Source organism: Engraulis encrasicolus, chromosome 3, assembly GCF_034702125.1.
Source record: "Engraulis encrasicolus isolate BLACKSEA-1 chromosome 3, IST_EnEncr_1.0, whole genome shotgun sequence".
Taxonomy (NCBI): domain Eukaryota; kingdom Metazoa; phylum Chordata; class Actinopteri; order Clupeiformes; family Engraulidae; genus Engraulis; species Engraulis encrasicolus.
Window position 1 is genome coordinate 34,095,279 of NC_085859.1, and position 19,913 is coordinate 34,115,191.

Sequence of the window (19,913 nt, forward strand, 5' to 3'; positions counted from 1 at the left end):
TGCACAAGTAATGCATAACCATGGAAAGAAAGGAGTCACCTGAGCATCTTCAGATTTGGAAGTTTACTTGTTCAACATCTGAAGATGGTCCGATGACTCCTTTCTTTCCCTTCATCTGCTAGTCCTTTCCAGTGACGCACCAGATTATGAAGTGCAGGAGCGTGGAGGATATCTCTCTTCTCTACGTAACGCATAACCATGTTTGCCTCCTCCTGTGCTCCCCTCCCTCTGCAGGCAGAGTCGATGTGAACCAAACAACGTTCATCGAGGTGACCGTCGTGAGTACAACGGCCACCCCAACCCTGACTCCTACTCTCCGCCAAACCACCACCAGCCCAGCTCCCCTAGACCCCACCACCTCCTCCGCCATCACCACCATTCTGCCCCCTACGGAGACCGCTGCCACTATGGAGCCCATGCATCACGGCGTGACCTCTGACCCTCCTGCCATGTTTTCGGCGAGCATGGCGCCGCCTACCATTGGGGCTGTCACCGAGAGTGACCTGGTGACACCGACAGCTGAGAGCGAGGCCGACGGCGATGACGATGACGAACGAGACGCTACGACCCCCTCAGATATTGTGTTTGACATCACAGACTTTCCAAGTTTGGTAGAGGCCACCGCACCCGGCCGTGGCGATGTGTTCCCCGCACCAACACCTGCAGCAGGTGAAGGGCCCTCCCAGTCCCCGTCATCGCAGGAGCAAGGGATGAAGGTTGTCACAGTCACTGCCCAGCCCGTAACGGCATCATCAGACGACGATGAAGAAGACGACTCCATCATCACTGTGGGAACCATCCAGCCCGACATCTATCTCACAGCGTTGCCGACGGGACCCAGGTTTGCCGTGGGAAAAACGGAAGAGGCCATCGTGACGGGCTTCACCACGGAGTCAACTACTGACCTCGAGGACGCCCATCCCACGGCAGCGGCAGTTACAGCCAGTGGGACAGAAGACACAGAATCTGCTGTGGACAGCCAGGCCACTGACAGCACCGCAACACAGACAGACACGACTGACGATGATGATGATGACTCAGTTTCTCCCAGTGAGCCCACAGATCAAGTGTCCTCCACAGCCAGCGTGGAGCCCACCGCGGGGCCAAGCGATCCATCCTCGAGTTCCCAGTCAGCCACAGAAGCTACTGCATCAGGCCAGACAGTTGATGCCTCACACAAGCCTGATGAGGACGGCACGGAAGGCCCAGAGCAAAGCACTAATGCCCCAGAGTCCTCTGTGTCTGTGTCAGTCCCAGAACTCTCTACGGACTCTACTACTGACTATCCAGACTATGGGGACTATACTGGCATTGGAAATGAAATCGTGATGGTGGAGTCCACCCCACCGCCACCACCTCTATCTGGTTTTGAGGAACTATTCCCCACAGGGGATTCAGTGGAGCAGACGGACACGTCCACAACACCACCTGTCACAGAGACTTCCACGTTCACCACCTTTGTGTGTGACACAGAAGGCGCGACGACTCTCCCGGCCACCACTGAACCCATGATGGAAAGCACCCCGCCACCACATGATGAGGAAAGCCGTACCACAGTGCCGGTCGATGGAGCAGTATCGAGCACCATTCCAGAAGCTGCCGCGATCACAGAACAATCCGGAACTTCAACTGTGGATGCTCCACAACCAACAGAAGCAACACCAAAACCCGTGACAGGAGACACAGAGATAGCCGAAGGAACCGATGCGGAACACCTGGCATTGACCACCATTCCCACCAGCCTGGAAAACAGCTCTGGTAAGACATGTGCTTTGATACACAAGTTGATGTTACCTATGTAAGCAGGGAATGGGGTGATTTGGTGTGAGGTTTTTATGTGGTTGTTGTTGTTTGTGTGTGTGTGTGTGTGTGTGTGTGTGTGTGTGTGTGTGTGTGTGTGTGTGTGTGTGTGTGTGTGTGTGTGTGTGTGTGTGTGTGTGTGTATGTGTGTGTGTGTGTGAGTGCGTGTGTTTGCTTGATCACAGGGTGGCTTAGGGCAGATACAAATGACACAGTGTCAGAGAGAGAGACAGAAAGAGAGAGAGAGAGAGAGAGAGAGAGAGAGAGAGACTATTCAAGCACAATATGCATTTAGGAGTTAGCCAGCTGCCTCCAGCCGTAAGGATCACTGTATATACTGTACTTGCATGCTGTGGATTTCTGCTGTCCAGGGTCCTGAAAGCCACTGCCAAGTGTAATGTATAGATGGCTTAAAATCAGTGTAGAGCAGGGATGTCAAACTCCTTTCAGTTCACAGACCACATGCAGTCCTATTTGATCTCAAGTGGACCGGACCAGTGATTGTGCAATGTCATACATTTTTGCGTCATATTGGATGCACTGCTAGTTAACCATCTTGAGGTGGATGGCAGCGGGATTATCAGAATTGACTGTAAATCGCGACCAAAAAAAAAAAAAAAAATGTTCTTCAGTATTAAAAACTGAAATCTCAGAAAACGATCTTTCATTTCATAATGGGGTAAAGATTCAATTCTTATTTTGACATTCTTAGTTTTTATTCTACAAGTCTGGGATAGGATTTAACAATCTGACGGGCGACATCTACCCCCTGGGCCTTATGTTTGACACCCTTGGTTTAGAGGATTGACTAATCTGGCAGTGTCACTTAGTTGGAAAGCAAACATTGCAGGAATATGTTTTTTTTCTTTTTCTTTTTTTCTTTTAAATTATATTTGGCAAAGTGTCATATATGAAGCTGTAGTCCTGCACGTTAAGCAGTCTCCACAACAGCTTCACCAAAGCTAACAGGGGGAATTTAACAGTCAAGGACTACTATGTGTTTGTATTTGTTTTGAACTGTAGGCATGGAGTTTGTGAAGCCTTCGCTCACCTACAGTGCTAAAGTTGTTGTAGACACTGTGAGATAATCCAGGCCACTGCTCAGCCGTGTCATTGGGGACAGTTATTCTGTGGAGCACCCATCCAGCTGGATCTCATTATCAGTTGTCCAGCAGGTGATGCAGTGCAAGAAATGTTGCGACTGCCTTGATTTGGTGTAGCCTTTTCAGACTAGCTCTCTGTGAATCACAGCGTTTCCTGCAGACACAGCCTCCGATAAAATCTAACAAGAGCTTGTTCTTTGTCAGTCGGTGGTTTATATCAATGTTACGTTCTCGTCTTACAGTTTTCAGTCTGCGTCATGGTAATTAATCACAGCATTATTCACAACAGAACCCCTTTTGTCTTGTTTGACGATGTTGGTTTTCCTTCCCTTGTGTACTAAGCAGATAATTGTCCGGAAAGGAGTGACCACTGTAAATATTCTCGTTTCAAAACTAGTGTGGGTGGAACAGAAAGAGTAATTTAAAAGTGGCTGTTCTTTTCTTTGGACGGATGAGGAAAAGGACACTGAATAAATGAGTGGTTTAGCCAGTGCTTCAGAGACTGCTCAGAGATAAGATGAGATTAAAGTTGAAGCACAGCAGTGTTGAAGCACAGTATTGCATGCTCACGTCACGGAAATGTGTTCTCCATATGGAAAAGAAATTATCCAAAAAAGACCCAAATATGTTAGTCCTGATGGAGTGGGCAGGGCAGGTGCCAGGGGTTGGACTAAGAGGGTATTTAGGCCTTATTTTTTTATTTTATTTTTTACAAATGAACCAATGTGTTCCGATGACTTTCTCAAGAGTGAGATTGTGATCGCTTTTCATGATGGTGGCTCACGTGTGATGTCACCCTGTGATGTGTTAGTGGAATAAAGCTGAGTTCACCACTGACAATTTGTCACACTTAAGAAACTGGGTACAAACGTACACTGTGCCTGTTAGTTCACTCCCTTGATCAATTGGCTGTTAATTCAAATGGTCTCGTTCCAGCACATAGGCTGTTCTTTCCAGCACAGATGTATCCTTTTTGTGCAGATAGACCCGTCAGTGAACACATTCACTCATTGCTGAAAAGACTCAACAACATTAGAATTGGTCATTACAATGTTGGTTACAGTACGGATTTAACATAGGCTCCACAAAAAGGGGTTAACTTGTTGCACTACTTGTCTACCTGTGCCCGATGAGTAAAAACTGTTAGAACTTTCAGTTACACTTTGCTTTCCTGTGTAAACAAATATATGTGTAAACAAATAACAACATGAAACATTAAATATTTACACTGTACCCTGCGGTTAGGATTAGGTATGCACAGTGTAACATGATATAAGGCCTACATGCTGATACATGGAGATGCAGTAAAAAAAAGTCACTGTAAAATGAAGTGTTACTTAATCTTCTGTGTGGAAGATCATGATTTGTTTTTGTAAAAGCTGCTTGCTCCTGTGATGTGTCTGACGGACTGGGTACAGAACTGGCATGCCACCTGAGAAAACACAGATGCCCATTAGCACACTGGTAGCTGGACGTCTCTTTCATACTGATGTCACCACCACTAGTGCAGTAACGTCTGCTCACTTTGGTGAAGACAACTGAGCAGCCAGGGGCTGGTTTGGCACTGCAGTAAGGACAGACTTATTTCTTTTAGGTAGTGAAGCTCTTAGCATGGTGTGTTAAGGAGCTGACAGCTGAGAGGGAAGATTTGTTGGAAAATGTTTGTTTTTGTCACTGTATCATTTTTGGTGAGCATGTTAACACTATAACGATTGGTTTGTGGAATTATTTTTGTAATTTCAGAGGCTAGAACTGTTTAAAAGGTCAATTTATTCTGTAATGACCCATAGGGATTTTCCTCTTTCACAAATATCTTAATAGTGGCAAGAAAGCTCACCTCGTGTCTGATTTGTTGAGATTTTTAGGTAACAGTTATATATGAAGAGTTCAGATAAAAAACCCTCTAACTCCATTTTTGAAGACCTGCACTTCTATATTTTTAGAGAACTCCGTTGTTGGTTTGGTTTACATTCATGTACCTGATAATACATATAAATAGTTATATTACCTAAATAAAATAACAAAATATGTGATTTTGATAGCTTTATATTAAATAAAAATGAATTAAGATAATTTTCTGAAATGGCACTTAGGGGGTTTTGCATCAGAACTCTTCATATGATACAAGTGTTTTTGTGTCTTTCAGCAGCAGATGAGTCACTACAATCACACATATTCTATAGCATGCAACAGTGCAGGTCATTTTGGGTCTACAGTGACATTTCAATTATTGTCTCTGTATTAAAAATCCAGCTTCTAGGCTTTTGCCCTGAAAAGCACGTTATCAACACATCTTTAATGTGCTTGTACTTTAAGATCCATATGGTTCAATTCCAGATTAAAAGTACTTGGTGGAAGAAATATTGTAAACATTAGCCTGGCAAATACAGGCAAGTTCTGCAGTGCATCACCATGTAGAACTGGCGAAATGCTGAAAAGCCAGATTTGGAGGAGGAAGAGGAAGGAGGAGGGTGGGTGGGGGCTTTGCAGAGCGTGGAGTGGGTGGAGTATTGTTGGCCTTGTCTCCGGTCTTCCCATGGTTTTGTTGGTGCGTAACAGGTGGTCATATCTGCGTAGGTCTGTCTCTGCAGATGTTGCTTCTCTCAGCTACTAATCTGGTGGAGAGGCTGCCTTGTGGGAAAGGCTGGATTCTTCCCTTTATTTGCTTGTTTATTGCCTGTCAGTTTGTGCTTATTGTAATTCAGACCACAAATGCCTCTTTGTTGAGGCGTCCATCAATTTTCCGAGCATGCATGGATCAACACTGGTGGTTTCCGTTTTAAATGTTTATTTTCCCCAGTCAAACAATGATCCTCTGGTGTACATTTGGTAGTCTTGCAGGACAACAGAGTTCAATTTCGAAGGACATCCATCAATAGGGGAATGTGCTACTGCTTTCAGCTTACCTCTGTGTGTGCCAGAACAGAAGCATTTTTCCTCTTCATTGTTATACAGTCCATGTAGAAGAAGTGTATGATTAGTCATGCAACAAGGTTTATTCAACTGTGGTTTTAAAGGAGAAAGAGAGAGAGAGAGAGAGAGAGAGAGAGAGAGAGAGAGAGAGAGAGAGAGAGAGAGAGAGAGAGAGAGAGAGAGAGAGAGAGAGAGAGAGAGAGAGAGAGAGAGAGAGAGAGAGAGAGAGAGAGAGAGAGAGAGAGAGAGAGAGAGAGAGAGAGAGCTCTTAGCTGGCACAACGGTTGTGGTGACAGTGTATTAGAGCCATGTTGTGTATATACTGTAGCTGTGTGATAACATGTGTGCCTAGAAAGAAGCACATTATCCCATTCAGTTTTTTTGCATTTGAGCTATTTTATTAAAACATGTGGATATATTACAGCTGAATGAGCACATTCTAGTCCAAAATGAGGACTTTAAAAAGGAGACGGCCTGTTCTTTGAATCCCTCCTTTGTACCTTTTACACTAGCTAGACTGCATGGCGGATCCCAAACCCTACTGGTTTCCTGATGACTGGAGCTGCAGTTTTACTAATTCAGAACAAACTGTTTGACACAGCTTGTTGAAGTTGTGATTTATTGAAATCCACAAATGTAGCAAATGATTGCATTTCCAGATGTTTTTCAGTAAATAATATCAATGCACTGCAAAGAAAGTGAACAGGGTGTTTTTATGAATAATTGATATTTTAGCCTACACGTATATTCTGTCCTTGATGAGGGCAATAGCTTTGTCTTTTTGAGAATGAAAATGAGATAGAATTTGTGATGCATTTTTGCGTATTTGAGATTAATGTTGTCCTACGCATAGGAGAAAGCAATGCTTTGTATCTCTGAAAGCAATGTATCAGGGTTGTATCTCTCTCTGCTCTGATCTGCTTGTGTCAGTAGCTGGTGTGGGCCCAGGTTTGAAAACGAGACCTTGGCTGTGTGTCAATATACCAAAAAAGTAAAAATGTCAAATGTTTAATCACTTTTAATATGCAACTTTTTATGCGGGGGAAAATGCATGACACAATGTCTATTTTCTTATCCACATTTCCCAACAGTTTCTACGGAAGGTTTTCCCTCTCTGGAGACCCAATTTTCTGTAGTACAGCCCTCTGTGGGGAGTAAGACAGTAGTCAGTGGAGATTTGGATACAGCCTCCCTTACCTCCACCCTCTTACCGACAATCGTCTCTGAGGGCGTCACCCTGGAGCCCACACATGGTGCAGAGGGCAGAGGTGACGAGTTCAGTCGGTTGGTTCCCGAGGTGGACAATGACAATGAGACCACACCTTTCGATTACTCGCTTATAGACATCGGCATCACCGCGGACGATGGAGACCTAAATGACACATCTACTCAATTGGTCTTTTCCCACACCACATTGGAGCCTGACTACGACAGTTTACCCCCTTTAGTGGAGTCCACTCCCCCATCTGTAAATGTTATGTTGCCAGAGCAGGAAACACTGATCAACGAAGGAAGCTCAGAGACTGCTACACAGGGCTTGAAAACATCTGCTTCCATGACGACAGCAAGACAACCCACTTCATCAGTGACAGGAAAACCAACAGCACAGTCATTGCACCCTTCAATACACACAAGTACAGATGATGGTTCAGGAATTACTTCCACCAGTCAAGAGACACAAGCAACGCATGCAGACAAGAGTATTCCCCCTTCAACAGAATCACCTCTCACTGTTGATGTATCAGAGAGTGTAACAGGAAGTACAACTTTAACCAGCACTGACAGTGCTGAGTCTGTCACAGGAGCAGCCACAGTGCTTCCACCTACAGTAACAGAGGCCCAGACTGCCACGGAGGAAGCAATCATTCCAGACACTACTGTGTCATCACATAGTACAGAAGGTGAATCTGAAGCAACCACTGAGCGTCATGAATCTACTGGGAGGACAGAGACATCTACAGATATTACACTTTCAGTTGAAGACAGCACTGAAAGCACATCATTAAAAGAGGATGGCACTCAGTCTACTCAAACAGTGTTGTATGGGGAGACCTCAGAGACAAAGGCTGTTGACACATCAGCATCGACATCAATGCCAGCGTTTTCTGCGCAGACCACTGCCAAGGCCTATGAGACATCTACAGAAACAAGTGAGGCGAGCTCAGGTCAGCAGACCACAGATGCATTTTCCACAAGTGTACCCACATCTACCCATGAAGAAATATCATCTGGAACTGAAATTGTCACAACTACACAAGACCAGGTGACAGAATCGGATGTGGTGTCCACCATTGCTGATTCAACGGAAACATCCCCCACATTATCAGCTGAGACTGTTGCAGAACATCAAACAAAAGACGCTGTGACTGAGGATTCTGTGAGAACTGAGGTCTCATCTGCTCCTACTGATGATCAGTCATCAAGCTCAGAATCACAATCAATTTTGCCAAGTACACAAACTCCTGTTACTGACTTCTCTACCGTTTCAGAAGAAGGCACCACCGAGAGTGGTACAGTGACAATTGCAGAGTCAGGGGAGTTGACATCATTGGTAACAGAAGGTAAAACACAATATACGGATGCAGTAGAGAGTACAGAGGATGCATCCATAGTGCAAACAAGCACACATACACCTGCCCCAAAAGAAACATCAGGCGAGCACACAACTGATTCCGTTGCAACATCAACATCTCTGCAGTCATCAGATGACTCTACCTCATCATATGAGTTAATAAGTTCTGAATCTCCATCTGTTGAGCCAACAACAGACAAACTTGTCCCAACACCTGTATTCACCGTAGACGAAGAGGGATCTGGTAGCATTGCCCCAACAACTGCACCAAGGCCTACCCCATCTGATAGAAGTACTTACTCTACTCCTGAGGACACATCAGTTACTGTGTTGCCTGCTACAGACTCCACAAAGTCTGAAGAAGGTGCAGTAATAGATATCACAGAAATGTCCACAAGCACAGAAGAAACATCCAAGGGAGAGATAACATCTGTTCCGACCTCTCCGTCTGAAGAGGATCACTCCATTGAAATATCTACCATGGAAGAGGCAGTTACATCTTCCAACCAGACTACACAAAAACCTTTGACAACACTGTCCACCCCAACACAGCAAACAACAACCACAGAAGCTGTGTCAGTTGACCTACATACAGAGCCTCAGGTGACACCATATTCATTGTTTCCTGAACCAGATGGTTCAGGTGCTGACCCACCTACAGAAATGTCATCCCAAGAGTCATTTTCTATAACCCCTCAGATATCAATAGAGGATACCAGTGCAGCAGATGAGGTGGGTTCAGGTTTGTCAACGTCTGAATTGCCTCCCACAGCAAGCCCTGCATATTTCAGAAGTACACATTCAAGTGAGGGAGTATCAACAATATCTCCAATTTCAGCAGGAACCCTTCCTATAGTTGATGTCTCAGACACAACCTTTACATCAACCAAGGACTCAGAGAGCACAGAGGATCCATCCATAGTGCAAACAAGCACCCATACACCTGCCCCCAAAGAAACATCAAGCGAGCACACAACTGATTCCGTTGCAACATCAACATCTCAGCAGTCATCAGATGACTCTACCTCATCATATGAGTTAATAAGTTCAGAATCTCCATCTGTTGAGCCAACAACAGACAAACTTGTCACAACACCTGTATTCACCGTAGATGAAGAGGGATCTGGTAGCATTGGCCCAACAACTGCACCAAGGCCTACTCCATCTGATAGAAGTACTTACTCTACTCCCAAGGACACATCAGTTACTGTGTTGCCTGCTACAGACTCCACAAAGTCTGAAGAAGGTGCAGTAACAGATATCACAGAAATGTCCACAAGCACAGAAGAAACATCCAAGGGTGAGATAACATCTGTTCCGACCTCTCCGTCTGAAGAGGACCACTCCATAGAAATATCTACCATGGAAGAGGCAGTTACATCTTCCAACCAGACTACACAAAAACCTTTGACAACACTGTCCACCCCAACACAGCAAACAGCAACCACAGAAGCTGTGTCAGTTGACATACGTACAGAGCCTCAGGTGACACCACATTCATTGTTCCCTGAACCAGATGGTTCAGGTGCTGACCCAACTACAGAACTGTCATCCCAAGAGTCATTTTTTACCACCCCTCAGATATCAATAGAGGATACCAACACAGCAGATGAGGTGGGTTCAGGTTTGTCAACGTCTGAATTGCCCCCTACAGCAAGCCCTGCATATTTCAGAAGTACACATTTAAGTGAGGGAGTATCAACAATATCTCCAGCGTCAGCAAGAACCATTCATATAACTGATGTCTCAGACACAACCTTTACTCCAACCAAAGACTCAAGTTCAGAGGTAACACAAACAGTTACACAAGACCCTCTCATGTCACTTACATCAGTCTCTGAGGGGGTCACCCTGGAGCCCACACATGGTGCAGAGGGCAGAGGTGACGAGTTCAGCCGGTTGGTTCCCGAGGTGGACAATGACAATGAGACCACACCTTTCGATTACTCGCTTATAGACGTCGGCATCACCCCGGACGACGGAGACCTAAACGACACATCTACTCAATTGGTCTTTTCCCACACCACATTGGAGCCTGACTACGACAGTTTACCCCCTTTAGTGGAGTCCACTCCCCCATCTGTAAATGTTATGTTGCCAGAGCAGGAAACACTGATCAACGAAGGAAGCACAGAGACTGCTACACAGGGCTTGAAAACATCTGCTTCCATGACGACAGCAAAACAACCCACTTCATCAGAATCGACTGAGGGCTACACTGTGAGCCCATCATTCCCAACTGATGTTGCTCCAGTGATCACAGAAGACACAGACATAACCAACATGACGTCAGTTCAGACTTCCACACATATTCCCCCCTCAGAAGAGATGTCAACCACAGACTCTGCAGGTATTCCCTCAATTTCAGTGCAGACTACACCAGAGCCACCTATACCATCGACACAGCCAGATGTGGAGGGCTCAGGAACCCAAACTCCTGACGACATTACGGATACACAGACGCTATCAACAGTGTCTCACCTTTCAGTGACCACAGGCGGGCCAGAAGAAAAGACTGCAACATCAGAAGGTTCATCAACTATTTCTATTATTGATACCTCAGACAAATTATTGCCCTCAACAGTAGACACTATAGAGGAGGCTAGGACATCAGAAATAGTCACCCATGCACCCCACATTTCTTCTGTAACACCAATAACTGATGAAGATCTGTCAAGCTCAGAATTAATATCAGTTCACAGTACACAAAAAACAGTTACTTTGTCCCCTCCATTCTCGGAAGTGGAACACTCAGGTGACATTTCCACAGAATTATCATCAACAAAGTTTGCCAGCACAGATGCACCCAGATTTTCGTCAGCGAAACCAACAATGCGAGTGACCACTGTGTACACCTCATCTCATGAAACAGATTCTTCAGTAACAGATAGTCCCTCAACTGTCACTTCCTCAGATACTGTTATTGAAACAGAAAAAGGTTTGACCCTCAAGACTGAAGAAGGTCCTAGAACCATTTCCACCTCAACTGAAGAATCCACTAAAGGGACAGTAGCAGAGATTGTGTCAACAGACAGTAAAGACGATGAAACCAGCAGTATTCCTAGCACTGATGTCTCACAGGTCATGTTTACATCAACCACGGGACCCTCTGAAACTCAGACCAAAGACATTCCTACTGATGAGTCTTTACCCACAGCAGTGATACATGTGTCCTCCGAGGAGACATTAAGCTCAGACATTTTCTCTGTAGGCCCAAGTACAGAAAAAAGTACAGTTTCATCATCCCCAATTCTGCAAACAGATGAAGGCTCGGGAGACTTTGGCACCACACTGTTAACAAAGGAATACATTTCAACCTCTGCCCCTTTGTTGTCCTCTGTGAAACCCCAAGTGCATCACACCACATATCCTCCTCAATTTGATGGCACAGCTGTAACAAGGCAACCATCCACACAAATGGTAACATCTGGTGCAGCAGAAACAACCAGTGTGGATCAAATAAAAGACATCACTGATTCACTTGAGACAACCAGTCAGGTATCTCCAATGGAGATTGAGGTGGTGAAGAGCACAGAGGAGCCATTATCAGCAGCAACCACAAAGGTCAAGCCATCTACATTAGATGAATCATCCACTGTTCCTACAATTAGTTCCTCAGAGACATTGTTCACTTCAAAAGAAGAAACCATTTTAGAGACTGAAACAGTTGAAATGAAGACGGATGACTCTACTGCTACAGTAGCACCAACGTTAAGCAAAGAAGAGACTGTAAGCTCAGAGATACTGTCAGCTCTTCCAGGCACTGACACCTATACTACTTCTCCATTAGAAAGCTCAGGTGACTTTAGCACCAAAGAATCAGAATCAGTTAGTACATCTTCTCCTGTTCACACTTCCACCGAGGCTGACATACCAGCCACAATGACACTTCCACCAGTGACCTCAGCTTCAGATGTAACATCTGCCAAGACGGAGGATAACATCAGTGCTTTCAGTAGTATAGAAGTGGTGACAATGTCCTCCCCAACAACTGGGACATTCATTGCATCAACCTCATTTGATGTGGATGGCTCTGGTCAGGTCACCACTGATGTGTTTGTTTCATCAACAACTCATATACCACAATATACCACTTTGTCAGAGAGTGCTGAGACGTCAAAAGAACCATCCACTGAGCAGACAAGATCTGTCCCCTCATCTACATCAAAGCAAACAACAGAACACCAATCAAAGCCCACTATTGGATCAACGTTGCAGTCATCATCATCGGCAGAAGTAGTGGTATCAATGCACACAACTGCTGATTCTTTTACAGCATCTAGTCTAACTGAAGACATAGACTCAAAACAGACTCCTGGTGTGTTAAGCACAACTGAACCATCATATCCCTATAGCACAGCAACACACAAGGATATGTCAACAGTTACACAATTGTCAATGCTGACGGAACAAGCAGAAGATGCATCAACAGTTTCCATCATTGATTCATCAGAGACTGTTTTATCTTCTACTGAGGCATCAGGACTCTCAACTGCCGATATTGTCACCGGTGGATCAGTTACCACAGGCTCAACAAGTGATTCCAAGGAGACAATGGCTATAACAATCGAGTCCAGTCCAGCGACTCCCAGCACAGACAAACCAAGTACAAAATTAAGTATTTTTACAACAGAGGAAAGCTCAGGTGATTTTACTACTGAGGCAACACAATCCACCATTACAGTCACTCCAAAAACTACGATTTTCATAGACAAGGAAAGTGCCATGACTACAAAAGAGACATCAACACCAGTCACTTCTACATCAAGAAATGAATATGCTGAGAAGCCATCTACAGTTGTGATCATTGATTCCTCTGAGGATATATTCACTTCTACAGAAGAAACACCTGCAGTGTCCCAGACAACAGACATGGCTACTGATGCATCTCTGAATACATCAGTGAGAGATCAGTCCACAAGTATGACTACAGGTTCAGAGACAACTCCATCTGTCCTCTTGTCCACAGATGGTTCAGGCGATTTCATCTCTGAGATGTCCACTGTGATGCCCAAAACAACAACTGCTCCAATTCACACATCAACACTTCACATAACTGCTACCACAGATAAACCTTTGATTAGCACACTTGCAACAAAGACTGATGGTGTGACAGAAGGATCCTCTACAGAAGAAATATCATCGGCATCACACAAAAATATCACAGAAGAGCTATTCACCCAGGAATCTACATCATTGTTCGCAACAGATGTTGAAGGTTCAGGTCAAACAACACCAGATATGTTCTCCACAATAACTGCTCCTATGGCAGGTTCTTCAGAAACACTATTAACTTCATCAAGCCCTGTAGTATCCGAATTGCCTACTGCAACACAGATTCCAGAATATGGAACATCAACAGCACATGTGGTATCAGAGGACATTTCTAGTGATTCTATTTCTGAGACATTTATGGACACTATTTCAACAACACAGGGAACTGCTCATCTACATACTAGAACACAACAAACTCAAACATCAGTTGGGCAAACAACAACGTTACCCAGCATTGTTCAGGAGGGTACCAGTCAGCAAACCGCTGTTATGTTTACCACAACCACTCATACACCACATCATGTCAACCTCACCGAGGAATCATCTGAGGAACCATCATCTGTGCCCATCCTTGATGCCTCAGAGAAAATGTTTGCTTCAACAGAACAAACATCCTCTGAGTCTCAGACCACTGTACTATTGACTAGTGAGCCTGTTACGGTGGCAACAACTGAATTGTCTTCTGAGGATACAAGCACAGAGTTACTACCAGCACAACCCAGTGAAAACACACCAACAATATCTTCTCCAGAAGAGGAAGGCTCTGGTTCTACTGCCACAGATGTGCTTGCTCAGATGCTACTCAATACAACAACCGTTCCAACATCTGCAGATCTTCCTAGTTCCTCTTCTGCTGATAGTAAAAGCACTTTACTGCCAGAGATGGCATCACCATCAGAAATTAGTTTAACCACTCCAAAATCGTTCACTGAGCATGTCACTGACCTAATTTCAAAGGGTATGGGTCTAATATGGAGCACAACCACATATCCAGATGAACAGAGTTCTGATGTTACATCAGGTGATGGTCCAGAGCCATCATCAACACTTAAGCCATCTGATGCAGTCACTGGTGGGACTGAAACTGAGACTGAGATTAAGGACCAAACACAAACAGCCAGTGTTACTCACAAATCCACAGCATCTGAGCCCCAGCCTACAGCTACAACTCTTTCAGTGCTCACTACACACAGTACTGCCCCCAAGACCTCAACAGCCCAACCAAGTTTAGCCGTCACATTAAGTGGACAATCAGTGTCAACGTCCACCTCTACTGACCAAGAGGGTACAGATAAGCAGATCATTGAGTTTACCACAACTCATGCACCACACGGTGTCACCTTTTCTGAAGACTCGTCTGAGAAATCATCATCTGTGCCCACTATTGATGCATCACAGCAAATGTTTACTTCAACAGAGCAGACGTCATCTGTGTCTCAGACCACAGTACTAGTCACTAGTGACCCTGATAGTACAACAAAGACGCAATCGTCTTCTGAGGAGACGAGTTCAGAATTAATCTCAGTTCAACCCACCACAGACAAGTCAGTTACACAAACGTCTGTTGAGGAAAGTTCTGCAGATGGAACTACAGATGCATTTACAAAACAGGCTACAACAGCAACTACTCCATTTTACAAAACAACTATGCCAGTTTCTGAGGAAGCTTCTGCACCCACAAAAGAGGAATATTCTTCCATCATGTCATTAACAGTGCCATCAGCTTCATCAATGGGGGAAACAACGTCATTCTCTACTTCAGATCAAACTGTTATGTTTACCACAACAACCCATACACCACACCACATCACCTCTACTGAGGATTCGTCTGAGAAACCATCATCTGTGCCCATCATTGATGTCTCAGAGCAAATATTTGATTCAACAGAAAATGAATCTTCTGAAATCCTAACAACACATTTGCTCAGCAGTGGCCCTCCTGTTACATACCCAACAGATGTCTCCACTGAGAAGACAAGTTCAGAGATGCTCTCAGTTCAATCCAATACAGCCAAACATGCTACAGCTTCCCCTGTTATGCTTGAGGAAAGTTCTGGTGATGGAAGTACAGACCTATCCACTAAGCAGGACATTTCTACAACGTCTCCAATTTCCACATCACAAGAAACAGCCTTTCATTCTTCCACCAGTCTACCAATTTCCGACAAGACATCTAAAGAAATAACAGAAGCCGGTCCTACAGAGCTTTCCACCATGTCATCAACGGTAGTACCATCAGCCTCAGAAATAACTACACAAGAGCAAGTGACAAAGTCTTCACAAACCCCTTTTGAAGGCTCTGCTGAAACACCCGGTATTCTTGCTGCAACTGACAGCCCACAGTATGCATCATCACCATCTCACCTTGCAACAGAGGAAATTTCTGGTGATTCCACTCCTGAGTTGTTTGGGCAGACTGTTTCCTCAACTGTTTCAGTGTTCACTACACCCAGTGCTGAAATTCAGACATCAACACCACAACCGACTCTTGGCAGTACAGTTAAATCAGAAAGTGTCCCAGTTACGACATCAACTGGAGAAACAGCCTCATTCTCCACTTCAGATCAGATTGCTTTGCTTACCACAACAACTCATACACCACACCACATCACCTCTATTGATGATTCCTCTGAGAAACCAACATCTGTGCCCATACTTGATGCCTCAGAGAAGATATTTGTTTCAACCGAGGAGACATCATCTGAGTCTCAGACAACAGTACTTGTCACTAGTGACCCTGCTGGTACGGCAAAGACAGAATTGTCTTCTGAGGAGACAAGTTCAGAATTAATTTCAGTTCAACCCACCACAGACAAGTCAGCTACACAAACTTCTGTCACTGTTGAGGAAAGTTCTGGTGATGGAACTACAGATGCATTTACTAAACAGGCCACAACAACACCTTCTCCCTTTAACAAAACAACTATGCCAGTTTCTGAAGAAGCATCTGAACCCAGAAAAGAGGAGTATTCTACAGTATCTTCCATCATGACATCTACAGCAATACCATCATCTCCAGAGACAACTACATCTGAGCATCTCACTATTTCAGTACAAACAGATGTTGAAGGTTCTCCTGGAACAACTGACATATCGACTGCCTCTGATAGCCTGCAGCATACAACATCATCATCTCACCTTGCAACAGAGGATTTTTCTGGTGATTCCACTCCTGAGATGTTTGGACAGACTGTTTCTTCAACTCTTTCAGTGTTCACTTCACATAGTCCTGAACAGACATCAACACCACAACCAACTCTTGGCAGTACAGTTGTGTCACAAAGTGTCCCAGTTATGACATCAACTGGAGAAACAGCCTCATTCTCCACCTCAGATCCGACCGCTATGTTTACCACAACAACTCATATACCACACCACATCACCTCTACTGAGGATTCGTCTGAGAAACCAACATCTGTATCCATAATGGATACCTCAGAGAAAATATTTGCCTCAACAGAAGGCGTATCTTCTGAAATTCTAACAACACAATTGCTCAGCAGCGGTCCTCCTGTTACATACCCAACAGATGTTTCCACTGAGAAGACAAGCTCAGAACTTCCCTCAGTTCAACCCAGTACAGACAAACCTGCTAGAGCTTCCCCTGTTATGCTTGAGGACATTTCTGGTGATGGAAGTACAGAACTATACACAAAGCAGGACATAACTACAACATCTGCAATTTTCACAACACAAGAAACAGCCTTTCATTCTTCCACCAGTCTACCAATTACCGACAAGACATCTAAAGAAATAACAGAGGCCGGTCCTACAGAGTTTTCCTCCATGAAATCAACAGTAATGCCATCTGCCTCAGAAATAACTACACAAGAGCAACTGACGGCTTCTGCACAAACCCCTATTGAAGATTCAGCTGAAACGACTGATATGTTTGCTGCAACTGATAGCTCGCAGCATACAACATCTCCATCTCACCTTGCAACAGAGGAAATTTCTGAGATATTTGGGCAGACTGTTTCCTCAACTATTTCAGTGTTCACTACACCCAGTGCTGAACCGCAGACATCAACACCACAACCAAGTCTTGGCAGTACAGCTGCATCAGAAAGTGTACCAGCTTTGACGTCAACGAGAGAAACAGCATCTTTCTCCTCCTCAGATCAGACCGCCATGTTCACCACAACGGCTCATACAGCACACCACATCACCTCTACTGAGGATTCATCTGAGAAACCAACATCTGTACCCATCATTGATGCCTCAGAGGAAATATTTGCTTCAACAGAAGGCGTATCTTCTGAAATTCTAACAACACATTTGGTCAGCAGTGGCCCTCCTGTTACATACCCAACAGATGTCTCCACTGAGAAGACAAGCTCTGAGCTGCTCTCAGTTCAAGCCAGTACAGACAAACCTGTTACAGCTTCCTCTGTTATGCTTGAGGAAAGTTCTGGTGATGGAAGTACAGACCTATCCACTAAGCAGTACATAACTACATCATCTCCAGTTTTCACACCAGAAGAAACCACCTTTCATTCCACCACCATTCTACCAATTTCTGACAAGACATCTAAAGAAATAACAGAAGCCGGTCCTACAGAGTTTTCCACCATGTCATCAACGGTAGTACCATCAGTCTCAGAAATTACTACACAAGAGCAACTGACAATATCTGCACAGACCCATTTTGAAGGTTCTGCTGAAACACCCGGTATTCTTGCTGCAACTGACAGTACACATTATACTTCATCACCATCTGACCTTGCAACAGAGGACCTTTCTGGTGATTCTAGTAGTGAGACATTTGTGCAGACTGTTTCTTCAACTGTTTCAATGTTCACCTCACCCAGTGCTGAACTACAGACATCAACACCGCAACCAAGTCTTGGCAGTACAGTTGCCTCAGAAGGTTCCCCAACTATGTCATCAACTAAAGAAACAGCATCATTCTCCACCTCAGATCAGACCGCTATGTTTACCACAACAACTCATACACCACACCACATCACCTCTACTGAGGATTCCTCTGAGAAACCAACATCTGTACCCATCATTGATGCCTCAGAGGAAATATTTGCTTCAACAGAAGGCGTATCTTCTGAAATTCTAACAACACATTTGGTCAGCAGTGGCCCTCCTGTTACATACCCAACAGATGTCTCCACTGAGAAGACAAGCTCTGAGCTGCTCTCAGTTCAAGCCAGTACAGACAAACCTGTTACAGCTTCCTCTGTTATGCTTGAGGAAAGTTCTGGTGATGGAAGTACAGACCTATCCACTAAGCAGTACATAACTACATCATCTCCAGTTTTCACAACAGAAGAAACCGCCTTTCATTCCACCACCATTCTACCAATTTCCGACAAGACATCTAAAGAAATAACAGAAGCCGGTCCTACAGAGTTTTCCACCATGTCATCAACGGTAGTACCATCAGTCTCAGAAATAACTACACAAGAGCAACTGACAATATCTGCACAAACCCATTTTGAAGGTTCTGCTGAAACACCCGGTATTCTTGCTGCAACTGACAGTCCACATTATACTTCATCACCATCTGACCTTGCAACAGAGGACCTTTCTGGTGATTCTAGTAGTGAGACATTTGTGCAGACTGTTTCTTCAACTGTTTCAATGTTCACCTCACCCAGTGCTGAACTACAGACATCAACACTGCAACCAAGTCTTGGCAGTACNGTTGCCTCAGAAGGTTCTCCAACTATGTCATCAACTAAAGAAACAGCATCATTCTCCACCTCAGATCAGACCGCTATGTTTACCACAACAACTCATACACCACACCACATCACCTCTACTGAGGATTCCTCTGAGAAACCAACATCTGTACCCATCATTGATGCCTCAGAGGAAATATTTGCTTCAACAGAAGGCGTATCTTCTGAAATTCTAACAACACATTTGGTCAGCAGTGGCCCTCCTGTTACATACCCAACAGATGTCTCCACTGAGAAGACAAGCTCTGAGCTGCTCTCAGTTCAAGCCAGTACAGACAAACCTGTTACAGCTTCCTCTGTTATGCTTGAGGAAAGTTCTGGTGATGGAAGTACAGACCTATCCACTAAGCAGTACATAACTACATCATCTCCAGTTTTCACAACAGAAGAAACCGCCTTTCATTCCACCACCATTCTACCAATTTCTGACAAGACATCTAAAGAAATAACAGAAGCCGGTCCTACAGAGTTTTCCACCATGTCATCAACGGAGGTACCATCAGTCTCAGAAATAACTACACAAGAGCAACTGACAATGTCTGCACAAACTTCTTTTGAAGGTTCTGATGAAACACCCGGTATTCTTGCTGCATCTGACAGCCCACAGTATGCATCATCACCATCTGACCTTGTAACAGAGGAAATTTCTGGTGATTCTAGTAGTGAGACATTTGTGCAGACTGTTTCCTCAACTGTTTCAATGTTCACCTCACCCAGTGCTGAACTACAGACATCAACACCGCAACCAAGTCTTGGCAGTACAGTTGCCTCAGA

The 19,913-nt window shown here is 44.6% G+C and overlaps 1 protein-coding gene across 1 annotated transcript in view; it reads left to right on the forward strand.

Annotated features, from left to right (window-relative positions):
• The window catches only part of vcana (versican a), a 59,694-nt gene that overhangs the window by 13,399 nt on the left and 26,382 nt on the right, over positions 1 to 19,913 (forward strand). The gene's annotated exons all lie outside the window — the stretch shown is intronic.